The following is a 26497-nucleotide window of genomic DNA, read 5'->3' as shown; positions in this document are numbered from 1 at the left end:
GCTTACTTGGTGGCTTCAGAGGTTTCAGTCCATATCCAGCTCCATTCCTTGGGGCTTCAGGTGAGGCAAAACATCATGGCAGAAGAGGGTGGCGCTGGCGGAGGGAAGCGACTCAGTGATGATTAGAAACCAGCGAGTCTCTCCACTCCCAGATACAAAATATGTACCCAAAAGCCACTCCCCCAATGTCTACCTCCTCCAGCCATGGCCTACCCACCTTCAGTTACCACCCAGTTAATCCCCCTTAGGGGATTAATTCACTGATTGGGTTAAGGTTATCATAATCCAGTAGTTTCTCCTCTAAACCTTCTTGTATTGTCTCACACATGAGCTTTTGGGGGACGCCTCACATCTGAACTATAATAGCTATTTTGTCACAATCCTAGAAAACTAACTAACACAATAAAATTATTTCATTTGGTCTAAATTTTTTTCTATTATAAAATTATCTCAGTGAAAATCTTCAAAAATAAACAATATTCAAAAAATAAACAACATTATTTCCTTTCCAGTTATATCCAGTTATTTATCCATGCACGTTTAAAACATACATGGTTATAATCATATTACACACAAATAGTAACCATTATTTCAAAAGGTCTCACTTATAAGAATTACAGAGAAGAGTATATAAATTTTAATTGAATTTCTATTCTCTATTTTTTACAATGTTATGGAGTTTCCAAAATGCCACCCCCCGCCCTGTTATGGTATATTTTGGCACATATGGTGAATTTTCCCTACTGTGGTATAAATTAAAATGAAAAGAATTAAGAGTAAATTTTTTCCTTGACCTGGTGTGATGACACACTCCTGTAATCCCAGCAACTCAGGAGCCTGAGGCAGGAGGATCCCACGTGGGAAGTCAGCCTCAGCAACTTAGTGAGACCCTGTCCCCAAATAAAAATAAGCTGTGGGGTTTAGCTCAGCGGTAACAAAGAATAAATTTTACTGTCAGTTAACCATGCAATATTTGTGACAATTCCAAATATTGGAATTCCGAGTACCATAATAATATAATTTTTAAAATTATTCTTTTGATTGACAAGTCATAACTGTGTATGTTCATGAGAATTAGAATATTTGCTGCTAAAGAGCATTTTCTAGCTTTATTCACAATAGTCTTAATATGGAAGCAATGCAAGTATCTAACAACAGATGAATGGATAAAGAAACTGTGGTATATAAGTACAATGGAATACTACTCAACCTTAAAAAAGAAGGATATCCTATCATTTTGTGACAACATGGATAAACCTGGAGGACATTATGCTAAGTGAAATAAGCCCTACACAGACAAATACTGCATGATCTCAGTATGTGGAATCTGAAAAAGTCAAATTCAAAGAAACAGAATAAAACATGGTTACCAGGGCAACGGGGTGGGGGAAAGGGGAACATGTCGGTCAGAGGTTACAAACTTGTATTTTTTGTAAATAAGTTCTGCACATCATGATGACTACAGTTGATAAAATATGGTAGACTTGAAATTTACTGAGAGCACATCTTAGGTATTGTATACACGCACAAACACACACAAACACAGAGTTAACTAAGTGAGGTGATGGAGGTTAATTAGTTTAATTATTTTCATCATTTAACAATGTATGCATATCTCAAAATATCAAGTCATATACCTTTAATATATGCAATTTTCACTTGTCAATTAGACTTTAATCAAACTGAAAAAGGTATTTTCTTTATAATGAATTATTTCTATATAATGGAATATTTCCTTTGGATTTTTTTTCTCATAAATAGAATTAATAGTCAAAAGGTTTGAGTGTTTTTTAGAATTTAGATGTATGTTAAGGGCTTTGATAGTGCCAAATTGCTTGTGCAGTTGACAGTTGTGTGGTGACAATCATAATCATCCTTACTAGCCTTTAATGTCATTTCTTCTTGCCAACTTTATATGTGAAAAGTGTTCATATTTTACTATGCATTTCTTGAAGCGTTTTGCAAAATATTTGTTTCCTAATTTTACGTTACTCCTTTTTTTGTGCAAATACTTTCCCCATTCTGCCATTAGGAGTAAAAGATAATGAACCAACATTAATACCCAGTAGCACCACTTGGAAATATCAGGAGCTGTTATCCTTCTCCCTGAATCTGACACTCCCTGAGCATGTACCTTGCCACGCCCCTGCTAAATATCTGGATCTACAGTTGCCAGATAAAAGCCCAGTTAAATCTGATTTCTGATTTCCAGATAGCAGAAAGATAGCAGGAGATAGTTAAGTTTGAATTTAAGATAAATGACAGGAGCTTTCCTTTTTTAGCACGAGTATATGTCACAAATATTGCATGGTTCATACTGACAATAAAATTTATTCGTTCGTTGCATATCTGAAGTTCTGTTTCAACTGGGTAGCCTGTATCTTTATTTGCTACACCTGTCTATCCTCCTGGGGCTAGTTTACCAACATCTGCTGGCTGAACATTGTCCTTTGAACTGGGTGTTGGGGGCCCAGGGGGTGACATACAAGATCGTTCCAATTTTGATTTTCAGGAGAATTCTGCAATCAGAAAAATAATCCCTGGACTTTTATAATGACTGGTAGTTTAAACTTCTTATAACACGACCTCTGCCTTCCTGCTGCCCGATGCAGAGTTATCCACTCTTACTTCACCACAGAAAACCACCTAGGGACTCTGATTCCTTTCTGGAAGAATCCAGAATCTCGAGGTCTTAATGAAAGCCCAGGTGATCTGCTCCTATAAATCTGCGGAACTCTGGCAACTGTGGCGTTGGAGGCCTCTGAGCATCAATACTCAGCATAGAATCACCGTCCTAATTACATGTCCCTTTGATCCATCTTCAGATCATCCATTCTTCACAATTCATTCAAAATCTTTGGTATACCGTTTGCAAGTTGCTTTAGAATTCATAAAGTTGCTCCCATTTGATCTTCACTCTACTTTGCCAGAAGCGGGGAAGCTTATTTCTGTTTTACAGAGGACAGGGAGGCTCACAGGGGCTAAGTTCACAGCAGGCTTGCGAAGCTGCCAGGGCTGCAAAGCCCGCCCTCTTTCCACCCCACCAAGCTACCTCCTTTCGCCACAAAACCTACGTGGGGACCACTGGTGTTGGATTTTCGGCCCACTTCGAGTTTCAGGTGACTTCCGTCCTGCAGTTGATCCGAAGCTTGCCCCAGACCTGCAGTGAGCACGCGTGGGGGGAGAACTGTGCTCTGCTCAGCGCAGGAACCCGGGCCCCGGCAGGACAGCGCTGGCCAGACACGCTACGGAGAGGCAGGCCGCCCTCTTGCGGGTCCCCCTCCAGCAGCGCGGCCTCCTAGCCGTCGTCCCCGGAGCGCCCGGATTCCCGAGCGCCGCGGCTCGGAACCAGGGGCGCGCGGACTCGGCGGCGGGGGCGTGCTCCGAGGACGCGCGCGGGCTGCAGCTCCGGAGGGCCGCTCCCGGGGAAAGAGGGCGGCGCCCGGGAAAGCTGGCTGGTGCTGGCACTCGGAAGTGCCGAGAGAGGGGTGTTGTGAACTCGTGGCGCGCGTGAACATCGCGGTCGCCGCCGCCCGGGACAGCCCGGAGGTTGGTAGCTGGTGGCCGTAGGGGGTTCCGGGGAGGTTAGGTGTCGACTTTTTTGCTTTGGTTTGCTCTGTTGCAAAAAAAGAAACGTACAAGACGCTTTCCTTTTCCTACCCCGGTTCCCGTGTGCGCGCCCGAGGGCGGGACAGAGGAAGTTCCCGGTCCCGCAGAGGAGACAAAGGCAGCGGGGGCCGCGCGCCCGGCAAAGGAGGGATCTGGGATCCTTGACCCGGGATTGCGTACCAAGTCCATGCACACCCCTGCCCGCGTCCTCTCTCCGCGATTTCAGGCACTGTTGCGGGGAATTGCAGACTCTGATCCTCTTGGTAGCATTAGAGGTGCGCCTGCCTGCCTATCTGCTGCAAATCCAGGAACCTCAACGTTAGGAATTTTTTTTTTTTTTTTTTGCTTTCTTCTCCTTGGACTCAGTTTCTCTCATCTGTTCTGAGTCTTGCCTTCAGGTGGCACCAGTCTTTATAAAATAGTTCCCCACATGCACATGGTCATCTAAGGTACTATGTAGGGGTGACGTTGGTGTTAAGAACTATTGATGCTTTCTGTGTTCATTGCTCTTGGATCAGACTTGCCTGGCTGGGTGGTTGGCATATTCAGTGGTTTGCATTACGTGCGGGGAGATTCATTGTTTCTGCCCCTTTCTGTTTTGTATTTCTTATCCGTTCTTTCTTGTAGCTAAGCACTCACCTCAGTGTGATTGTCATGGGAACACCGGACAGGAGAGAGAGGGCTTCACTGAGGTGGTGGTTTCTATACTGGATTTTAAAGAATGATTTTCCTCCCTCAATTCTTCACCTTCTTTCTTCCCTGTGATTTTTCTCCCTCCTCCCTGGCACTCCCTAATGTGATTAGGTGTTGCGTAAGGACAGTTCTGCCCTGATATGCAATTAATGTCAATTTAATGGGGATGGCGCTTGTCAGGTTCTTTAGATACATTATTTCTAAACCTTATGGTAACTGGGAAAGATGGGTAGCTTATCATTTTCACAGGGTTTGGCGGGGAGGTGTGAGCACCACAGACTAGTGTGTTTTAGCCTGAGTTTGGGGCTCCTCCACTGGATCAAATTCTGTGCTTTGTCTACTATTTGCTTTCTCCTTGAGAAGTTTAGATGGGTGACAACCAAAGACCGAAATGAAGCAGTCATTTTTTTGGGTGTCCAGATGTTGGTGTGAATTCTGTAGGTAACATCAGGAACTAGTTAGTGTGGGCCTTACTCACCTGTGTGCCCCATGCCTCCATCTCTGGGCTTGGCCCAAGGGGAAGGACTCCTTAAATGTTGCTTTGAACTTCCCTGTCTTGGGTGAAGCCCTGGGTTCCTTGTAGGGAATTCTTAAATTAATTCATCTTTCCTTCCTTCCTTCCTTCCTTCCTTCCTTCCTTCCTTCCTTCCTTCCTTCCTTCCTTCCTTCCTTTCTTCTTCCTTTCTTTCTTTCTTTTTTCTTTTTTTTGACCATGCACTTCTTTGGAGTCTGGGATGTCAGTGTTTTAAAAGGAGAAAAACAAAAACAAAAACAAAAAAACAAAACCCACCAAACCTAGGGTAGCTGGGCATGATGGTGCCTACCTGGAGGTTGAGGTAGGAGGTAGGAGGGTTGCAAGTTCAAGGCCAGCATTAGTAACTTAGGGAGACTGTCTCAAAATAAAAAGATCTGGAAATGTAGTGTGCTCAGAGTTAAAAGGCCCTAGGTTCAATTTCCGCTACTGCAAAAAAACAAACAGAAAAGCCATAGGATTATAAATGATATTGAAACAAAGTTATCAAAATAGTATTAAACCTCCCCAAATTTATGAGTCTGATGTGCTTCTTTATTAATGCATTAAGTAACAAAATTCAGTGCTGAAGCAATGAACTCCTGTAATTTCAAATTGGTGATACTCAGGGCTGGGGATATGGCTCAGTTGGTAGAGTGTTTGCCTCACAAGCACAAAGCTCTGGGTTCAAATCCCTAGCACCACAAAAAACAAACAAACAAATTGGTGATACTCATGTCAAGAATATTTTGCAGTCTTGCAACAGCTAGACCATGGTATGAACATATCTGATTGTTATTGATGACTCAGTCACTAGAATTGCTCTTACTGTGGTTTGTTGTCCATACTCATAATCCAATGAAATAGTGATTTTTAGTTAGAGATTTATAAAATAAAGATGTATGAGAAAAAGAAGCATGAGTTCATGGCCTCCTGGGTAGCATACCAGAGAACAGTGGATGTGTGACATATACCAGCCCCACCTTTCTTGTGTGTATAAATGATCTTTAGTGGTATATGGTATTGCTAGTGTCAGGGAAGAAGAAGGAGTTAATCACTATATATTCCATATATGTAAAAAGATCTTATGTTACTATGAGCATTTTATGATAATGCAATTTTAAAATTCAGATGAAATGGACAAGTTTTTAAATAAAAAGTCTTAAGATATGAGACCTAGAAAATTTGAATAGGCCTATTAAAGAAATTGATTGTAGTTAAAAGTCTTTCCATAACCAAATTTCCAGGTCCAGACGGCTTCAATGTGAAATTCTCCAAACATTTTTAAAAAATAAAAGAGAAACCGCTCTCTGGTTGCTTTTATGGGGCCAGCATAAGCTTGTGACTCAGGCTTGATAAGGAAGTTACAAGAAAATTATAGGCCAAACGCTCATAAAAAAGAATGCAGAAGCCTTAAAACAATGTATTGGTAAGTCAAATCTAGCAACCCATAAAAAGAACAATAAATCATGACCAACTTGGATTTATTCCAGAAATGTAAACTAACATTTAAAAACCAAATAAATGTGATTAGCTCCTTACACAGAATAAAGGAGAAAAAAATTTAATAAAATGCAACACCCATTCATGATAACAAATATTTTTTGCAAACTAAAACATTGAGGAAAATTAAAGAAGACTGAAAATAATGGAGGGTATGTCATTACTCTGTAATAAATAGATTCTGTGCTTTGCCAATCAAAATTCCAGTAGATTAATTTTTTAAAAAAATGTTGATAAACTGATTCTCAAATTTATTTGGAAATTGTAGACAATCTAAGAAGAGCAAAATTGGAGGACTTAAGCTACAAGATCAATATGTAGTTATGTCAGTGTATATTGGTACAAGGCCAGATGGGCCACAGGAACTGAATAGAGAATCCACAGATAGGTTTGTATATATATGTATATGGTCTTTTGATTCATGACAGAGGTGACCCTGCAGTGGAGAGAGAATGGCCTTTCAGTAAATGATGCTGAGTCAGGTGCAAATTCATATGGACAGTATGAATCTTAATAATCTACTTCATCTCATATATGAAAATCAATCAAGAGCAATCATGCATTTAAATGCGAAAGCTAAAACAATAGGTTTCTGGAAGAAAGTTAAGTAAAATATCCTTATGACCTGAAGACACAAAAAGTACTAACAGTTAAAGGAAAATATTGGTAAGAACTTCCATTCATTTAGAGTCCATAAAGAGAAGGCATGCTATAGAATGGGTGACGGCATTTGTAATACATATATCAAAATAAAGAACTCATAGCTAGATGGTAGGAAGAAGATCTATAAATCAGGAAGAGAAAAATGGATAGCTCTGTAGAAAAATGGGCAAATGTCACTCCATAAAAGAGGATCTCCAAATTTCCAATAAACATGAAAAGATGAACAAGCTTCATTAGGCATTAGGGAAATGCAAATTAAAACTACAGTGGGACCCCATTATATATTCACCAAAGTGGCTAAAATTAAAAAAGACTGTCAGTGCTACGCACTGATGAGAATGTGGATAAACTGGAAATCTCATACACCATTAATGGGTATGAAAGTTAGCATAAATGCTTGGAAATCTGTTTTGCAGTACCATTTACTAAAGCTGGATATATACATCCCCTGTGGTCCAGTTATTCCATTATTAGATACTTAATAGTTAGGTATACATATGTAAACCAAAAGATAGGGAAAAGAATAACTTAGGCAATATTATCACAATAGTCCCCAGCTGGAAAAAACTTACATGTTCTTCAATAGTAGTCTAGATAAATGAATAAGTGCTTATCCAATGGAATACTCTACAGTCATGAGGATAGACTTTTTCATTTTTTTATTTTGAGACAGATCCCCAAAGTTGTGGGGGTTGGTTCATCTTGAACTTGCTATCCTGCCTCTACTGGTCACTTTTGAGGGAGTTAGTGATAAGGAAAACCCAGAAGGGGCTTATATGGCATTCAGGTTTTTATCTCAGTGGTAATAACTTGTGCGAGTCTACTTCTGAAAAGCCTTATTTATTTCCTGTATATTTAAATAAAAAATTTACTTAAAATATTATATTGTGAAAAAAACTTTTATTCATTCAGATGCCCTTAATCTGGAGTTTATAAACTGTGGAGGGCATGATTCTTGGTGATTAAAACAGTTTAAAGTAGGTTGAGAATTTTTAGAGGAAAAAGTACAATATCTGATCAGTAGTTTTGTTGAATGAGGGGATTATAAAATTGACTCCTTTTTGCTGGTCTTTAAACTGTTCATATAAAAAGACTTAGAGTCATGTTTGATTATAAGATTGATATTGGAGTGTTGTGGAAGCCAAGAGTTGCTAAGGGGTGGACTGAGTACAAAATTTTATTTTCAGATTTCATTTTCTTCAATTTAATTTTTTAAAGTTTATAACAATTGGATTTAAAACCCATCTGTTTTATATAAATCCTTTAGGTAGGTACTCTTCTCCCGTGAGACGATGAACTGAGTGCAGGGCTGACATATTAGTTTCCTATTGCATCTGTAACAAATTGCTACGTAGTTAGCAGCTTAAAACAACACTCATTTGACCCTCCATTTCTGTGGGTTCCACAGCCCTGCATTGGACCCACTGTGCATAGCAGATATTTGAAAAAAAAAATTACATCTGTATACCAAACATTTATAGACTTTTTTCTTGCTATTTCCTGAACAATATAGTGGAACAATTATTTACACAGCATTAACATTGTATTAGGTATTGTATGTAATCTAGAGATGATTTACAGTATGCAAATACTATACCATTGTATATAGGGGATGTGAACATTTGCAGATTTTGGTGTCCAAGGGAGTCCTGGAATAATCCCTCATGAATTCTGAGGAACCATTGTATTTATTATCTTGTGGTTCTGAGGGTCAGAAGTCCTCCTTCTGGAGGATCTAGGGCAGACTTTTTAAAAAATTGTTTTTATTAGTACATTTCAGTTATATTTAATGGGGTTCATTTTGACATAATTGTATATGCATGGAATATAATTTGCTCTATTTCAGTCCCCATAGGCAAGCTTCTTCTTGTTGCCTCTTTCAGTGTCTAGATGTATCTTATTTTCCTTTGTTTGTGATCCTTCCTCCATGTGCAAAGTGCATCTCTTATCTGCCTCTGACACCCCCCACCCTCCTGTAAGGGCCCTTGTGATTACATTGGGCCCACCTGGGTCATCCAGCATAATTTCCCTATAGAAAGATCCTTAATCACATCTGCAAAGTTCCTTTTGCACTAGAAGGTGGCAGGTTCCAGGGATTAGGACTTGGGCATTTCTAGGGGAGCCCTGCTTGTGGAATCCCACAATGAGATCTTTATATTTTGTCTCCACTAATGATACCTTTCTGGTTCTCAGTAGGGGTTCATTGTTGAGTAAAGAAACAGGTCTAAGAGTTCATTGTCGAAGTTTATGAAAGAGGAGAAGTGATGGTCTTGTCCTGTTCTCACTCTGCCACACCTGGAGTGTTGGGTTACTTTCTAGGAACCTATGATGTAAAGAGACAACCAACACTTAGTACCTATATTGTAAAGACAATTGACAGACAGATGGTAAAAGGTCTAGAAACCCGAGCCACGAACCATGGAGGAAATGATTAGAAGGAGTTGTGGATGTCGGTTCTGGAAGTGGACTTGCATGGAGTGGATGACATTAATTATCTTTAAACATTTGAAGGAACTTTGGAAGAACAATAAAGGCTTTTTAGTATACTTAATAACAGAAATAACATTAAAAACGAAAAGAATAAGCATTTCAGAATTTGCTATGTCGCAGGCACTGTTCTGTCACTTTTAAAATTAATTCTCACAGACACTGTCTGCAGGTTGCTGTTATCCCTAGTTTGCAGATAAAGAAATTGAGGCATGGAAAAGTTATGCAACTTGTTCTAGGCTCACAGAAGTAGAAAGTGGTAAAACTGAGATGCAAACCTTGACATTCTGGCTTCAGAACTATTGTGGTTAATGTCTTAAATGACCCCCTAAGGAATATAGACTAATGGTTTGTTTGCCAGCTTTTGGCAGTCTTGGGAGGTGATGGAACTTTTAAGAGGTATGACATACTGGAAGGAAGTTAGGTCATTGGGAGTGTGCCCTTGAAGGGGATAGTGTGACCCCAGCCCTTCCTTTCTCATTGTTTCCTAGTCATTATGAGGTGAGCGGTTTCCTCTACCAGGTGCTTCTGTCATGATATTCTGCCTTACCACAGACCCCAAAGCAATGAGAACAAGTGACCATGGACTGAAACCTTTGAAACCATGAGCCAAAATAAACCTTTCCTCCTTTTAAGTTGTTTATCATAGGTATTTTATCATAGCAATGTAAAGCTAACTAACACAAGAGCCATTCTCTAACCTATATCATATCCTGCCACCATGTCTTTACTTTCAGAAGGTAGAAGAAGACAGGTGGCAGAAGATTTTTTTTAGAATTGGAGACCTGGATCTGGACTCTGTTAAAGAAAAAAACATGAGGACAATCAGAACTGCTTAGGAAAGAGTTTCTCTGCCTTGTAATGTTATAGGAAAGGGTCAAATAAATTTTTATAAAAGGAATTCCCAAATGGGCAATAAGATTCCCCACTGATTTTGAAATATTTTCCTTCATAATTATATAAAAATTAATAAGTATCGAGTGACATGTTTCTTAGGGATGGGGATACCTTCTGGGAAATGCATTGCTTAGCAATTTTTCTCATTGTGTAAATGTTACAGAGTACACTTATACTAAGTAAGATGGCTACAATGTCACTAGGTGATCTAATCTTATGGGATTACTGTTGAATATGTGATTAATCACTGACCAAATGTTGTCACATTATAAAACTCTGTGTGTGTGTGTGTGTGTGTGTGTGTGCGTGTGTGTGTGCGTGCGTGTGTGTGTGTGTGTGTGTGTGTGTGTGTGAAAGAGGTAGGGGGAGAGAGAACGAACAACCTTTGTGACGTTTTATGTACTAAGATCCATCATGGAGCTAGGGGTATAGCTCAGTGGTAGAGCACATGTTTAGAATGCCTGAGGCCCTGGGCCCTTCCTAGCACTGAAAAAAAAAAAAAAAAAAAAAAAAAAAAAATATATATATATATATATATATATATATATATATATATATATATATAAAAGATCTATTGTGAAATGTTTTTCAACTATTTTTCCAGATTTTATTTATACTAACTCTTTTGAATTCTCTGGATGTGGCAGATTGTATCCCTGTTTCCCCCTTTCAAGTTGTCATTCCTTCCATGAAGATAGGGAGTTGATTTTTTGCCCCCTTTGGATCTAGGCCAATCTTTTTTTAATTTTTTTTTTTTTTTTTAGTTGTAGATGGACACAATACCTTTATTCTATTTATGTACCATTATGTGGTGCTGAGGATCGAACCCAGGCCCTCACACATGCTAGGCAAGCGCTCTACTGCTGAGCTACAACCCCAGCCCTAGGCCAATCTTTGACTTGCTTTGGTCATTAAAATGTCTCAGGACATTGAGAGACATCATCTCAAGCGGTTTTGCATCTCTTCACTTTGGAATCCTGAAGCCCCTGTGCTGCAAAAAAAAAAAAAAAAAAAACCCAGGTTGTCCTGCTGGCGGGTGAGCACCCACATGGTGGGGGGATCTGGGCACTTGGCGTCTGCTTGCACCAAATGTCAGACAGGCACTTGAACCACTGGCTACTCCCACTGCTGTTGAGCTGTATGGTGTCTGTAGTCACACGAGTGACCCCGGGGTGACATCAGCAGAAGACCCCCACCCAGATTGTGCTCACATAGAATCCTGAGAAAGAATAAGTCTTTGTTGTTTGAAGCCACTACATGTTGGGGTGGTTTGTTAATCAGTGCTGCATAAGAGATATATGGTCATTTTAGCTAGGTGTGGTGGCGCATACCTGTAATCCCAGTGGCTGGGGAGGCTGAGGCAGGAGGATCGTGAGTTCAAAGCCAACCCAGCAACAGCGAGGCACTATGTAACTTGGTGAGATCCTGTCTCTAAATAAAAAATACAAAATAGGACTGGGGATGTGGCTCAGTGGTTGAGGGCCCCTGAGTTCAATCCTCAGTGCCCCTCCCCATCTGGCAAAAAAGAGAGATATGGTATTTTTGTGCAGACTTGGAAGTTGTGAGCACGTATTTAAAAACATTCTGTAGTTGGACCTTTTGCCTGGTCTGTGGACCTCTTCCAGCCAGCGCATCGCTCTGTAGTGAAGCTACTGTGGGTTTCCCCTTCTCGTGATGTGGATGAATCAGACTCTGAAGGGGGCTTTGAGAGAACTGTGATACGTGAGGACACCAAGAGTCTGGACTTGGTTTTCCTGGGAAAATCACATTATTTATATTCCACAAAATAGGCTTCCTTCCCATCAAGTTGGACCCCAGAAAAAAGCAGAAGTCCCGTACCACTTTTTCTGAATATACTAGACTATTGCTCTTCTATTTCGCCTTCTTCAAAGCTGTAGTCATTTTGGTGGGCAGACGCTCCTTTCATTTTTACTACTTTGTGGTTTCCATAGCGCTCATTTGTTCCTAAATTTAGAAGTATTTCTGTTTTACTCAACCCTTCTCTCTACATAACTGCTGACTTCCCCTCTGGTACACAAGGTGAGTGGGTTTGGTTTGGTTGGCCCTCTTCAGTAAATCTTTTGAGGAATATATGTAAGTTGTGTGCATTCTGAATACATTGAATTTTCAAATTTTCTCAAGGAGTATCAGAAAGTATATATAACTTTAAATTATTTTAGATAACATTTTAGTATTCTGATAGGTTGGTTTTATTATAGATTTTGAAAAAATGTGAATCCAGTGTACTTGTATGAATAGTAACATGATAGGGGAAAGACTTTGGAATTAGACCTGGTGGATAAGAGTCTAACCTCTACAGCTTGCTAGTTCTGTGACTTTGGGCAGGTGTCTTAACCTTTCTGGACCTTGATTTCCTCTTGTGGTAAATGAGGAAACTCTCAAAAGAATATGGTTATTAAAAAGATAATACTTGTAAAGCACATTTTCAACACAGGCAATCTGTAAATTGTGCTTAATTATGACATAGCTATTGCTAAAGTGTCAGAAAATTTTGTGGAGGAAAATCTTATTCAAGCATTTGATAGACGTGCTCTTGGTGATGCCGTGCTGAATGATTGCTAGCTTAAAGATGAGATCTACTGTTTTAAAAGTCCTCTGGTGCATGTGAGTATTTGGTTATAGCCCATTTAGTGTTTGTATCAAGATTTAGGAGTAGAAGCAATTTAAAATGCAAGCGTTAGAATCCATTCGTTGTATGCATCAGAAATAGAGTACTTTTGAAATGATGTTGGAAATTGCTGGGGTAAAAGCACTTCTGGTAGTTATGTTGATGCACATTTCAGGCTTTGGCACAGTGAGCTGTATACTCTTCTCCCAAAAGTGAGGAACAGAATTTCTGCCTGTGAGAGAGTGGAAGCTGGGAACTTCGGTTTTAATTTTTGGTCCATTGCTGGCTTTTCTGTGTCCTTGGGTAGATCCTTCTTCTCCCTCAGCAGGATTCTGATTCCTGAAAGGGAGTTAAAAAGTTAGTTCTCTGGTGAGGATCTGAGAGATGGCATCTTTGAAAGCAGGTGGAGTGTTAAATTACAAAGCAATGCAATTGGAAGTCACTCTGTATAGAAAAAGCTGTTAGCTGAATTCTTGCCATTTTGTGACTCTGACTTGAGTCTGTGAGCCTCCTGAGATCTATGAGTCCCAGAGAAATGCTTTTTTTTTTTTTTTTTAAATATAATACCTCTGGGCTCTTACACCCAACCTTGTAGAGAAAGCTCCGTAGAACAATAGTCTGACTTCCTTCCCTCTGGTTCCAGGGAAACCGCTGTGATGATTTCCTTCCAAGACCTAATATTAAATGGATTTCCTATCCCTTTATCCTGAATTTCTCATTCTTATCAATAACATTTAGCTCTAGATCCTGTAGTCTTAACAGCTTTGGAGTTGCTGTTTTGTGTTCTTTATTTTCTTCTTTCTTTCTCCCCTACTGATTCCTGGACTGGTTTGATGCGATGTACAACTTAATTTTCCCTCATCTGTGTGGCTTGATTCCAGCACTTTCTCTCCACTTCCTGCTGAGGGCCTGAGTGGTCGACTTCCCTGCCTATGGACTCTATCACAGAGTTAAGGGGCTTCTCTGTGAAGCTTCCTTCAAATAATTAAATGGCCACCATTTCCCCCTTATCTGAGGATTTCCTTTCCATGATTTTACTTACCTGGGCTCAACGTTGATTCAAAAATATTAAGTAGAGAGTGCTAGGAATAAACAACTCATGTTTAAAACATGCACCATTTCATTAGCATGATGAAAGCTCTATTTTGCCTGCGATATGAATCAGCTCTTTGTCCAGTGTATCCTCACTGTATGCACTACCTGCCAGTTAGTCACTTGGCACCTGTCTCAGCCATTAGATTGACTGGCACTGTTATCACAGTGCTTATGTTAATTAATCCTTATTTCACTTAATAATGGCTCCAAAGTGCAAGAATAGTGATGTTAGCAATTCAGATATGCCAATAGGAAATCATAAAATGTTTCCTTTAAATGAAAAAGTGAAAGTTCTTGACTTAATAAGACAATGAATCATGCTGAGGTTGCTAAGCTCTTTGGTAAGAACAAATCTTCTATTCATGAAATGGTGAAGAAGAAAAAAGAAATTCATGTGACTTTTGCTGTTGTATCTCAAACTGCAAAAGTTACAACCACGGTGCATGGTAAGTGCTTAATTAAGATGGAAAGGCATTAATTTTGTTTATGTGGAGAAAACAGCAGTGCAGATGGTCCCCAACTTAAAATAATTTGACTTAGGAGTTTTTGGCTTTGCAGAGGATTTATAGGGGTTTTAAGTTCTTTTTAACTTATATTTTTTCCATATTTTTGTTGGTACATTATAATAATACATAATGATAGAATTCATCATTAAATATTTTACATGTACATCATAGACTAACATAATTTGGCCAAAATTTTATTCCCAGTATTTAATTTATATTTTTGACTTTCGATGGGTTTATCAGAATATAAGGCTATTGTAGGTCAAGCAGCATCTCTGTACACAAAATTTGGTGCTATCTCAGTTTCAGACATTCATTGGGGTCTTGGGACACACCTGCCCAGGATAAGAGGGGACTACTGTGCTGCTCACAAGCCTGAGGTTTCTTCAGGAATTCAAACCCAAACCTGAAACCTCATGCTCAAGTCTGCCTGCTACTGGCTCCTAGTCCCCTTTCACCTAAGCATCTACATTGTCCCTTCTTCTCAGTCCCGACCAACATTCCCATCGTGATGGGGTGTACTCAGGCATATCTCTTCACATTGGACAGCAACCCTTCTTAGCGCTCATTATCCACGGTACAGCCTAATTCATGTAGATGATCAGTGGACTCTTTTGTTTCTGTAACTGGGCTGCTTCCTATAGAAATGACGTTATGAATGGCGACTAGTTTCTAGGCTGTCTCACAGTTGCTCACTTACAGGTCATATGCTGCATCTGTACGTGAATACAAAAGAAGCATCATGTACCCATCGGAGTAAGAACCTCTCTGAATTCGTCATGATAGTGTCTTCTTAAATAAGAGCACGCTCGTTTAGAGAATGAGGAGTAGAAACTTTGGCGATTTTGTTGAGAAAGTTTTTGGAAACCTTTAAATGCTTGGACGTTAACAAAATGTTTTGGTTATGTTCCTAAATGTATAGTGTTTCTTATCTGTGGTATTGTGGTGTTCTTAAATCCTTTAAGACACATGTCTACTCTGATTTGCTTTCTGGGTGCACAGATAAAATGAATGGAGAAAAAAAAATAGTATTGGGGGAAGTGATTTTCCTGAGATAAGTGGGCCAGAGTTGGAAAGAGAGATGTGAGGAAGGAAGATCTATTAAGTGTTGATGTTACTGTTGTTTTGAGGTGACATTGATCCACTTGTGAAAGCACTTTATTTAATTCCTTTAGGGATAGGAAGAGAGGTGGTGAGGAAGAGTCATTGGGCAGAAAGCTCTCAGCTGGTCCCAAGGGAAGTTTGTGTGATGTACAGGGTGGCCTTGGGCTGGGTATGCGAAGAGGAAGAGTGAAGTGTTAAAGAAAGTTCCAGAACTGCCAATCTGTTGAAAGAGGTACAGAGGTTATTAGGATGGCCATGCACCATGTAAGGTCAGTTAGATTTCTTCCATTCAGGAAGTAAACCAGGGCCATGGCCAGGTAGGCAACTGGTATATTCAATTCATGTTTATTGAGGGCATACTTAGTGCCAGGCCCTGGGCTAAGCAATTTACATTTCATCAACTCAACAATACTATGAGAAACCATATCTGGGAGCTTGCTACCTACCCCAGTTCCTCAACCTGCACATGACAAAGTTTGGACTTGCCTAAGCTGAGTTTGGTGCCAGAATTTGCTACCATGTTGTTAGGCGGAAACTATGTGGTTCAATCTGCGAATTTTGAAGGGGATGGAGGAGATAGTCTTGCTGTTTTGCCTCTAACTACTACGTATATTTGTGTGTATGTCCCGAAAATCATATACAATACAGCTCAGAGCATCAACAAAAAGGGAAAATATTATAAAAACGAATTTTGTAGTCTTCTGGGGTAGATCCTTAATGCAGGGGCATCATTCCATATATAGCATCTCCAAAAAGCCTCTAAAAAGTAGGGCTTCTAGAACTTTAATCTACAATATTATTTATGTTTAAATGTTGGTAGATTTTTAAGGAATTCAGTACTTTACTATTCAGACTCTTAATTGAGATGAAGAGTTCATCCAAAGCAATCTCAGCATCCTGTGACAGGAGAAGTACTATAAGACCAAGCTAAAGGGAAGGCTGTTCTAGTCCTACAAAGTTCCAGAAAGAAATCCAGCGATTCTAGAAGAGGCCAGATATTTAAAAATAAAGTATGAATGGAAATTCATGAAGTAGAAGTGGTTTTAAAAAATAGAACCCAAGAAAACATTAATGAAGTAGCAGGATTTTGAGAGATTTGTGCTTAAATCATGACTGTCTGATTGAGGGAGCAGTCAGACCAAACTTCGTGGGCAGTTTTTTAGGAGGACCATTGATTTCTAACTTTAGAGTTTATGATGGCTGAAATTTATTTCCCTTTCTGCTTGTCTTCTGGCAGCCTGAAGAAAAGAGTGTGTGTGGCAGATTCTGAGCCTGGCTTTGAGGGGAGAGGCAGAGGCCTGGAAGTTCTGGATTTGAACTCATGCAGAGTTATTCATTTATTCATTGTTTTAGTCAGTTTTTTCATCACTGTGACCAAAAGACTTGATAAGAATGATTTAGAGGGGGAAAAGTATATTTTGGCTCACAACTTCAGAGCAGTCTATGGTCAGTCGATTCCAGGGGTTCAAGGTGAGGCAGAACATCATGGTGGAAAGAAGGCAGCAGCTCAGGACATGACCAGTAGGAAGCAGAGAGAGAGCTCTGTTCACCAGGAACAAAAATATATGTCCCAAAGATATACCACCAGGAACCTACTTCTTCCAACCACACCCTACCTGTCTACAGCTATTGCTCTGTTAATCCATGTCAGTGAATTAATCCACTGATTTGGTTACTTTCTTATAATCTAATCATTTCACCTTGAAAATTCCTACATTGTCGCATACATGTGCTTTTGAGGGACACTACATATTTAAACCATAACATTCTGCTCCTGGCCCCCCAAAGCTCATGCTTATCTCACAATGCAAAATACATTTAGTCTATTTACAAGATTCCCATAGTCGTAACAGTTTCAGCATTGCCCCAAAGTCCAAGTCCAAAGTCTCCACTGACTCAAGGCAAACTCAGCATGAGCCTCTATGAAGATCAAAAGCATGTTACATATATCCAATATACAGTGGCACAGATTAAATATTTCCATTCCAAAAGAGAGAAATAAGGGGCATAGAAAGAAGGGATGGGAACAAAACGAGACCAAAATCTAAGCTGAGCAAATTTTGAAGATCCACATCCAGCATCTGGGGCACATGGCCTCAAGATGTTTTCTCAAAAGAGTTTGTGTAGCTCTGCCCCTATGACCTTGTAGTCCACATGACCTTTCTCTTGGCTTGCATCTGCTCAATTCTTGCAGCTTTCCTGGGCAGACATCCCATATTACTGGCATCTCTTAATCTCAGGGGTCTCCACCACAGCTACAGCTTCCTTCTTATATCTTTATGCATCACCCTTGCAGTGGTAGCCCTTGGGGACTCTGACTCTGCTACTCTTTGCTGGCCTGCTACTCTTTGCTGGCCTCCCAGGCCTTCCTTTGAAATCTTGGTGGAAGCCTCCATGACCTCCTAACTCCAGCATCCTGTAGTCCTGCAGAACCAGCACCACATGGTTGAGGTCTGCTGCCATCTTGAGCAGTAGCTACACTTCCTGGGAACATAGCTGCAGCAGCCTCTGAGCACCTGGGTAACTGAGCACAGGTCAGGCCCCTTGTGCGTGGAAGGTGCCTCCATGGTCTCTTCTCAAAGGAATTTTTACTTTTATACCCTTGAGCCTGAGATTGTGTGGTCTTGCCAGTTCCTGCAATGCCCTCAAGCCTCTTTCCTGTTATTTCTTAGGTGGCTTAATCTCTTCAACAGCCACACTTTCCCAGTTTTACTCATACTCTTCTGGCCAAACTGCAAATTTCTCAGACCTTTATGATCTGCTTTGTGTTCCTGATTATCACAGTAAACTTGGCTAAAAAATGCTAGCAATATCTATGCCACTGTCTGAATGCTATGCTGCCTTGAAATTTCCTTTGCCCAATTAATTAGTCTACCATCTTTAAATTCAGCCTCACAGAAAGTCTCAGAATATGGGTAAAATATAAAAACCTTCTTTGTCAAAATATAACCAGTATTGGCCTCTAGGCCAATATTTGATAGAGTCCTTCTTTTCCTCTGAAACCTCATGAGACCAGTCTTTACTGTCCATGGTCCTATCAGGCATTCTAGGCTTCTGAACGCCCATCAGAATTGCCCACTAAGTTCTGCTTACAACATTTTAAAGCCTGCATCTCGACAGGTTTTCAAGATGGCGGCCTAGAGGGTGGCTGCATTACGTGTTGCTCCAGAACTCAGGATTCAAGAGAGGAGATATTGAGACGCTTGGGACCAACTCAAAGTAGCCGGGTGACTCTCACCCCCTGGGGGGGCATCCCGGATGGGACGGGGGTCCCGGAACGCAGGAAACTTTGTGAAGTAGAACTGCCGGCGAGACGCCCCTCCCCCCGCTGGAGCGCCGTAGAGGAGGCCGCTCGGCACAGCGCTGGGACTTGGAGCAGCCACTGGGGCTCCGGCGGCTGCCCGGGGGAGGAGAGGCGGGGAGAACTGTGTGGACTCAGGACACCAGGGCCTGCCCTGAGGAGGAGGAGAGGAGCGTGGCCACTTGGATTCAGAGAGACTGCGCCAGAGCTGCAGGCGGTTGCCAGAGGAGAAGCCGCGCGGCGAGCTGTTTGGAATCAGAACAACGCTTCTGAACCCCGGGGCCTGCCCTGAGGACGAGGAGGAAGAGGAGCAGCCGCTTGGATTCGGGCGACTATACGGGAACTACAGGCGGTTGCCAGAGAAGGGGCTGCGTGGCGAGCTGTTTGGACCCTGACCACTTCTGAACCCCGGGGCCTGCCCGGAGGAGTAGGAGAAGGAGGAGAAGGAGCGCGGCGGGTCCTTTGGACTCACAGTGACTGCATTAGCGCTCCAGGCGGCTGCTCAGAGGAGAAGGCGAGTGGTGAGTTATTTGGTCTTAAAGTGACAGCTCCTGAACACAGGGGGGCTGCCTGGAGGAGAAGCGTGGTGGGACGCTTGGTCTTGGAGGACCACACCAGAGCTCCGGGCGGTGGCCCAGAGGACCCGTGCAGCGGGTCACGTGGATTCAGAGCCACTCAGAGGGACTGCTCCTGAACACCCGGGGGGTTATCTGGAGAAGGAGGAGGAACGGGCAGGGTCACTTCGACTCGGAGTGATTGATTGCCCCGGGCTACGGGTGGTTGGTGGGAGGAGGAGGCACGAAGTGAGTTTCTTGGACTCCTAGTGACCGCACCGGCATACTGGGCAGCTGTCTGGAGGAAGAGGCCTGTGGCGGGTCTCTGGGACTCAGAGCGATTGTTCGGGGCCACAGGTGGCTGCTCAGAGGAGGGGCCACGCAGCCAGGCGATTAGGTGCAGAACAGGGTCCCAGGATCTAGGAGGCTTCTGGGTGGAAGAGCCGCACAGAGACAGGCTTAGGGCGGAGCGAAGGTTCCAGGCCTATGGGCAAATTCTCTGAGGAGGGGCAGCCTAAGGAGATTCATCTGCGAAGGGTGAGGCTCCCAGGCCCAGGAGGTAGGGCCGGGCCCCTGGAAACTTTGCAGAGGAAGGCAGCCCAGCCCAGGCAGTAGATGTAAATTGAGGGGAACCTCTAGGAGGAAACTGACCAGCGAGACCTCCCCACCGGGTGAGTCTTCCCTGCTGGGTGAGGTTTCCCACAAGGACAGTAAAACCAGAGGCTCAGGCCCAAACAGGCCTTGCCTCAGCCCACAGCCTAGGTTCCCTTTGGATGACCATTGGTCAACAAGTGGAGGCACCTCTGCCCACTAGCAGGGAATATACCCCACCTGAAGGCCACTACTCCTAGAGAGGCAGCTTCCTTGTGGAGCACCGCATTATCAACCTCCTCCAAGACTTCAGCCTACTGAAGGCTAAGAGGGGATATATATAGAAATCTTCAGGGTCATTGTAAATCAACAGAGGAAATCTGCAATATCTCAGCGGTCCACTGATATCTGAACAACATGAGAAAACAAGGAAAGAAAATGCTGCAAACAAATCTAGATGTTACATCAATAAAACCCAATGACAGCATGGCAGAAGAAATGACAGAAAAGGAGTTCAGAATGTACATAATTAAAATGATCAGAGAAGCAAACGAGGAGATGAAAGAGCAAATGCAAGCATTGAATGATGAGATGAAAGAGCAAATGCAAGCATTGATTGATCGCACCAATCGACAGTTAAAAGAGCAAATACAGGAAGCAAAAGATCATTTCAATAAAGAGTTAGAGATATTGAAAAAAAACCAAACAGAAATCCTTGACATGAAGGAAACAATAAACCAAATTAAGAACTCCATAGAAAGCATATCCAATAGAATAGAACACCTGGAAGACAGAACCTCAGACATTGAAGACAAAATATTTAACCTTGAAAACAAAGCTGAACAAACAGAGAAGATGGTAAGAAATCATGAACAGAATCTACAAGAACTATGGGATATCATGAAAAGGCCAAATTTAAGAATTATTGGGATTGAGGAAGGCCTAGAGAAACAAGCCAAAGGAATGAACAACCTATTCAATGAAATAATATCAGAAAATTTCCCAAATCTGAAGAATGAAATGGAAAATCAAGTTCAAGAGGCTTACAGGACTCCAAATACACAAAATTACAACAGACCCACACCAAGGCACATTATAATGAAAATACCTAACATACAAAATAAAGACAGAATTTTAAAGGCTGTGAGAGAAAAGAACCAAATTACATTCAGGGGGAAACCAATACGCATATCAGCAGATTTTTCAATCCAGACCCTAAAAGCTAGAAGGTCCTGGAACAACATTTTTCAAGCCCTGAAAGAAAATGGATGCCAACCAAGAATCTTATACCCAGCAAAACTTACCTTCAAATTTGACGATGAAATAAAATCCTTCCATGATAAACAAAAGCTAAAAGAATTTACAAAAAGAAAGCCAGCATTACAGAACATTCTCAACAAAATATTCCATGAGGAAGAGATGAAAAACAAAGAAGCAAATCAGCAAAGGGAGGAATTATCCTAAAGGAATTGTCAAATAAAGGAGGAAACAAGTTGTGTCAAACAAATAAATAAACAAAATTTTAAAAATGAACCAAATGACCGGGAAACCAAATCATTTCTCTATAATAACCCTGAACGTTAATGGCCTGAATTCATCAATCAAAAGACATAGACTGGCAGACTGGATTAAAAAGAAAGATCCAACAATATGTTGCCTGCAAGAGACTCACCTCATAGAAAAAGATACCCATAGATTAAAGGTGAAAGGATGGGGAAAAACATACCATGCACATGGACTCAGCAAAAAAGCTGGAGTATCCATCCTCATTTCCGATAATGTGGACTTCAAGCCAAAGTTAGTCAGAAGGGATAAAGAAGGTTATTTCATACTGCTTAAGGGAAGCATAAATCAGCAAGATATAACAATCATAAACATCTATGCCCCAAACAGTGGCTCATCTATGTATGTCAAACAAATCCTTCTCAATTTCAGAAACCAAATAGACCACAACACAATAATACTAGGTGATTTTAACACGCCGCTCTCACCACTGGACAGATCTTCCAGACAAAAATTGAGCAAAGAAACCATAGATCTCAACAACACAATCAATAATTTAGACTTAACGGACATTTATAGAATATTCCATCCAACCAAGAGTGAATACACTTTCTTCTCAGCAGCACATGGATCCTTCTCTAAAATAGACCATATATTATGCCACAAAGCTAATGTTAGCAAATACAAGAAGATAGAGACACTAGCATGTATTCTATCAGATCATAATGGATTGAAGTTAGAAATAAATGAAAGAGTAAAACACAGAAACTATTCCAACATCTGGAGGTTAAACAATATGCTATTATATGATGAATGGATAACAGAAGATATTAAGAAGGAAATTAAAAAATTCTTAGAGGTAAATGAGAACAAAGAAACATCATATCAAAACCTCTGGGACACTATGAAAGCAGTACTTAGAGGGAAATTTATTTCATGGAGCGCATTTAATAAAAGAAGTAAAACTCAACAAATAAACAACCTAACACTACAGCTCAAAGCCTTAGAAAAAGAAGAACAGAACAGCACCAAAAGTAGTAGAAGACAGGAAATTGTTAAACTCAGAGCTGAAATCAATGAAATTGAAACAAAAGAAACAATACAAAAAATTGACAAAATAAATAGTTGGTTCTTCGAAAAAATAAACAAAATTGATAAACCTTTAGCCACACTAACAAAGAGAAGACGAGAGAAAACCCAAATCACTAAAATTCGGAATGAACAAGGAAATATCACTACAGACAGGATGGAAATACAAAACATAATTAGAAGCTATTTTGAAAATCTATACTCCAACAAAATAGAAAATTTCGAAGACATCAACAGGTTTCTAGAGACATATGAATTGCCTAAACTGAATGAGGAGGACATAAACAATTTAAATAGACCAATTTCAAGTACTGAAATAGAAGAAGTCATCAAAAGCCTACCAACAAAGAAAAGTCCGGGACCAGATGGGTTCTCAGCCGAGTTCTACAAAACCTTTAAGGAAGAGCTCATTCCAATACTTCTCAAAGTATTCCATAAAATAGAAGAGGAGGGAACCCTCCCAAACTCATTCTATGAAGCCAATATCACACTGATACCTAAACCAGACAGAGACTCATCAAGGAAAGAAAATTTCAGACCAATATCCTTAATGAACATCGACGCAAAAATTCTCAACAAAATTTTAGCAAATCGCATACAAAAACATATTAAAAAGATAGTGCACCATGATCAAGTGGGTTTCATCCCAGGGATGCAAGGTTGGTTCAACATCAGGAAATCAATAAACGTAATTCACCATATTAATAGACTTAAAGTCAAGAATCACATGATTATTTCAATAGACGCAGAAAAAGCATTTGATAAAATTCAGCACCCCTTCATGCTCAAAACACTAGAAAAAATAGGGATAGTGGGAACATTCCTTAATATTGTAAAGGCCATTTATGCTAAGCCCATGGCTAATATCATTCTAAATGGTGAAAAGCTGAAAGCATTCCCCCTAAAAACTGGAACAAGGCAGGGATGCCCTCTTTCACCACTTCTATTCAACATCGTTCTTGAGACTCTGGCCAGAGCAATTAGACAAACCAAAGAAATTAAAGGGATACGAATTGGAAAAGAAGAACTCAAACTATCCCTGTTCGCTGATGACATGATTATATATTTAGAGGAACCTGGAAATTCCACCAGAAAACTCTTAGAACTCATACGTGATTTCAGTAAAGTAGCAGGTTACAAGATCAATGCCCATAAATCCAACGCATTTTTATACATAAGTGATGAATCTTCAGAAAGAGAAATTAGGAAAACTACCCCATTCACAATAGCCTCGAAAAAAATAAAATACTTGGGAATCAATCTCACAAAAGAGGTGAAAGACCTCTACAATGAGAACTATACAACACTAAAGAAAGAAATTAAAGAACACCTTAGAAGATGGAAAGATCTTCCATGTTCTTGGATAGGAAGAATTAATATTGTCAAAATGGCCATACTACCTAAAGTGCTATACAAATTCAATGCAATTCCAATTAAAATCCCAATGACGTACCTTACAGAAATAGAGCAGGCAATTATGAAATTCATCTGGAAGAATAAGAAACCCAGAATAGCTAAAGCAATCCTTAGCAGGAAGAGTGAAACAGGGGGTATTGCAATACCAGATCTTCAACTCTACTACAAAGCAATAGTAACAAAAACGGCATGGTATTGGTACCAAAATAGAAAGGTAGATCAATGGTACAGAATAGAGGACACGGACACAAACCCAAATAAATACAATTTTCTCATACTAGACAAAGGTGCCAAAAATATGCAATGGAGAAAAGATAGCCTCTTCAACAAATGGTGCTGGGAGAATTGGAAATCCATATGCAACAGAATGAAACTAAACCCATATCTCTCACCATGCACGAAACTAAACTCAAAATGGATTAAGGACCTCGGAATCAGACCAGAGACCCTGCAGATTATAGAAGAAAAAGTAGGTCCAAATCTTCATCTTGTTGGTCTAGGACCAGACTTCCTTAACAGGACTCCCATAGCACAAGAAATAAAAGCTAGAATCAACCACTGGGATAGATTCAAACTAAAAAGCTTTCTCTCAGCAAAGGAAACCATCAGCAATGCGAAGAAAGAGCCTACAGAGTGGGAGAATATCTTTGCCAATCATACTTCAGATAGAGCACTAATCTCCAGAATCTATAAAGAACTCAAAAAACTCTACTCCAAGAATTCAAACAGTCCAGTCAACAAATGGGCTAAGGAAATGAATAGACACTTCACAGAAGAAGATCTACAAGCAATCAACAAACATATGGAAAAATGTTCAACATCTCTAGTAATAAGAGAAATGCAAATCAAAACCACCCTAAGGTTCCATCTCACCCCAATTAGAATGGCGATTATCAAGAATACGAGCAACAACAGGTGTTGGCGAGGATGTGGGGAGAAAGGTACACTCATACACTGCTGGTGGGGCTGCAAATTAGTGCAGCCGCTATGGAAAGCAGTGTGGAGATTCCTTAGAAAACTTGGAATGGAACCACCATTTGACCCAGCTATCCCACTCCTTGGCCTATACCCAAAGGACTTAAAATCTGCATACTACAGAAATACAGCCACATCAATGTTCATAGCTGCTCAATTCACAATAGCCAGACTGTGGAACCAACCTAGATGCCCTTCAATTGATGAGTGGATAAAGAAACTGTGGTATATATATACTATGGAATATTACTCAGCCATAAAGAATGATAAAATTATGACATTTGCAGGCAAATGGATGAAATTGGAGAATATCATGCTAAGTGAGATAAGCCAATCTCAAAAAGCCAAAGGACGAATGATATCGCTAATAAGTGGAGGTTGACACATAATGGGGGGGAGGGAAGGGTTAGAGTTAGGGTTAGGGAGGGGGGCAAGTATAGAGGAAGGAACTACTGTATAGAGGGTAAAGAGGGGTGGGAGGGGTGGGGGGAAGGGAAAAAAATAACAGAATGAATCAAACAACATTGCTCTATGTAAATTTATGATTACACAAATGGTATGCCTTTACGCCATGTACAAACAGAGAAACAACATGTATCCCATTTGTTTACAATAAAAAAAAAAAAAAAAAAAAAAAAAAAAAAAAAAATAAAGCCTGCATCTCCAAACTTTTTTGAACTCTTGCTAACCAATTCCCAATGCTGAACAACATAGTGAGGTTAGTCACAGCAATGACCATATCTAGGTACCAATTTGTTTCTGTCAGCTTTTTCATTGCTGTGACCAAAAGACCTGACAAGATGATTTAGAGAAGAAGTTTATTTTGGCTCACAGTTTCAGAGGTTCAGAGTGTGGTTGACTGACTCCATAACTTTGGACCCGAGGTCAGACAAAACATCATGGAAGAAGGGTGTGGTGGAGGAAAGCAGCTCAGAACATGATCGCCAGGGAGCAGAGAGAGAGAGAGAGAGAGAGAGAGAGAGAGAGAGAGAGAGAGAGAGAGAGAGAGCTCTGTTCACCAGAGACAAAAATATATACCTCAAAGTTACATCCCAGTGACCTACTTCCTCCATCCATACCCTATCTGCCTACAGTTATTGCCCAGTTATTGCATATCAGTGGATACATATCCATATCAGGTTACATATCTTATAATCTAATCATTTCGCCTCTGAAAATTCTTACATTGTCTCACATAAACTTTGGGGGGATACCTCATATCTAAGCCATAACATTTATTTAGACAAAAATTGTGAATGTTTATAGTGTACGAGGTGGTATCTTGATAACAGCATACATTGTGAAATGACTAAATCAAGGTAATTCACATGTCCCTCACCTTAACATACTTATTTTTTATATATCTTTTAC

The 26497-nt window shown here is 40.5% G+C and overlaps 1 protein-coding gene across 2 annotated transcripts in view; it reads left to right on the top strand.

The window, feature by feature from the left end:
* The first annotated feature begins 700 nt into the window (after nt 1–700).
* Nucleotides 701–26497, top strand: part of HHAT (hedgehog acyltransferase) — a 419237-nt gene continuing 393440 nt past the window's right edge. For both annotated transcript variants that reach the window (XM_079107610.1, XM_079107609.1), the window contains exon 1: nt 701–3549. The gene's annotated coding sequence lies outside the window, so the exon portion shown is untranslated. The remainder of the gene's footprint in view (nt 3550–26497) is intronic.

The sequence above is a fragment of the Sciurus vulgaris genome, assembly GCF_902686455.1.
Source record: "Sciurus vulgaris genome assembly, chromosome: 12".
NCBI classification, from domain to species: Eukaryota; Metazoa; Chordata; class Mammalia; order Rodentia; family Sciuridae; genus Sciurus; species Sciurus vulgaris.
Note: the sequence above shows the minus strand (reverse complement) of the source record. Positions and strands in the feature narration are given on the sequence as shown.